We start from the raw sequence: 2,431 nt of genomic DNA, 5'->3' as shown, positions 1-2,431 counted from the left end.
GAATACTGTTGAAGAAGGAAGAGAACTCATGGTTGCCAAAGAGCCAGATATTTCCCTAAGGAAGCACTGTGAAAACAGAGCTAGTAGGCGAGTAAATATTGCGCGTTGGATTCATAGATGGCCAGAAAACACAATTCCAAATTTATATTAACATCACTCCATAAGAGCTYTGTACATAAGCAACTGTTTGCTGACATTGTCTCCATTTCTCTGAGAGGGAYGCCCAGAGATCACTGCGACTGGGAAAATGTTTTTATCATGCCCACAGTTTTCTCAGTAGATTTCTGCACCATGAGTTATTCTTTTGTAAATTTTCACTGAAAAACTTTAAAGCTGTCCTCACAGTCTTTTGCAAAGGGAAGAAGCCCTCCTCTTCCTCAGCACAGTCTCATCAAAGCTTCTTATTATCACACCAAGTCATTTCAAGTGTCTGTGGCATGGATTGGGGATATTATGTGTCATGCTCATCATGACACTAAGACTATGATGTGCCATTTTAATGACATTTAATGACTAGAAATTAAATTAAATGTGAATAAATGACATCTTAAAAGGTAATTTAAATGATAGTTAATAAGAATATACTATTATATGAGATTTTTACAAATATATCACTGATGTGTTGCACCTAACCAATAAAATTTTAATTGATTGCTTTCAGTTTTCTTTTTTCTCCAGTTTTTAAAAATTGTGCAATTTCTTTCTTTCTTTTTGTTAATTTACATCAGACAATCTCCAGTAAAAAATTCACATTTATATAGTTTTTACAAAACATTTASCAGTTGTCACATTCTTTACCTGCCACCAAAAAGGAAAAGTGGTGGTGTGTTTATTCTTTGTAAAATTTTAACAATAACTCTTGGAGTCAACACTATCTGTCTGTTAGCAACATATCTCATGAACCACTGAATWTACTTTGATAAAACCTTCAGGAAGTCTTCAGTGGATATTGATCTACAAACGATTAACTTCTTGAGTCAATCCAATTCAAAATGGCCGACATAGCTAATCAACCTGGTCAGTCATAAAAATGGTTATATTTTAATTCTTTTATTAGATATTGAGCTACAACTTGACGTGGTAGTAGCTGAGAGTCATCCACACTACATATTTAGAGATTTTAGACCTCTCACACCTCTCTAGCAATAACCTGTATGAATAGTTTCAATCAGGTTTTCGACCACACCACAGCACCGAAACTGCTCTTATTAAAATTACTAATGATCTTCTCCTTGCTGCTGACTCAGGACTTCTGTCAATACTCATCCTCCTTGATCTGAGCTCTGCCTTTGACACCATCTCTCATCCTATCCTCATCGACAGACTAACCTCTATCAGCATCTCAGACACCCCCCTGGACTGGTTTAAATCATATCTTTCTGACCACACTCAGTTCATACAACTCAAGTCCTTCCGTTCCCAGTCTTCACCCATCTCCACTGGTATTCCCCAAGGTTCTGTACTCGGGCATCCACTTTTCATAATCTATCTGCTCCCACTTGGCAACATCTTCCGTAAATTTGGTGTCCATTTCCACTCTTATGCCGACGACACTCAACTCTACATTTCGACAAAACTGAATTCCACCTTCTCATCCTCCACTCTTACCGACTGCCTCAGTGAGCTCAACAACTGGTTCTCTAACAATTTCCTCCAACGAAACAATAACAAAACTAAACTCCTCCTTGTTGGGACAAAAAACTCCAATTCCAAATCCCAGCATCTTCTCTTCACTCTTAACAACTCCGTTCTTTCCCCCTCGCCTCAGGTCAAGAACCTAGGTGTCATCCTTGACACCACACTCTCTTTCAACTCACACATTTACAACGCGACTCGATCTACCTACTTTCATCTTCGCAGCATTGACCGTCTCCATCCTTCACTCACTCCCTGCTCCACTGCCATCCTTGTACACAGCCTAGTAACATCCAGGATCTACTACTGCAACTCACTACTGTTCGGCCTCCCCAATAAATCTCTTCACAAACTACAGATGGTTCAGAACTCAGCAGCCCATGTTGTCACTCAAACTTCATCCTCTGCCCACATCACTCCAGTCCTACAACAGCTCCACTGGCTCCCAGTTAAAGCCCGCATCATCTTTAAAATTCTCCTACTCACCTTCAAAGCTATCCACAATCTTTCCCCTCCTTACCTCTCCAACCTCCTAAACATCTCCACACCCTGCCCGCCTCAGCAACATGGGGAGCAGAGCTTTCAGCCGCTCTGCTCCGCAGCTCTGGAACTCACTACCCCATGGATAACACAATACCACCTCTCTCTCCCTGTTTAAGACTGGCCTGAAGACACATCTTTTCAAATTAGCCTACCCCTGTTAATTCCTATTTTCAACACAGCGGGTAAAATATTGAACACGTCAACATTTTTCTCAGTAAATATATTACTAGAGGTGCTAATGACATGAAATTTT

The sequence above is a fragment of the Austrofundulus limnaeus genome, unplaced genomic scaffold, assembly GCF_001266775.1.
Source record: "Austrofundulus limnaeus strain Quisiro unplaced genomic scaffold, Austrofundulus_limnaeus-1.0 Scaffold1, whole genome shotgun sequence".
Classification (NCBI taxonomy): domain Eukaryota; kingdom Metazoa; phylum Chordata; class Actinopteri; order Cyprinodontiformes; family Rivulidae; genus Austrofundulus; species Austrofundulus limnaeus.
Note: the sequence above shows the minus strand (reverse complement) of the source record.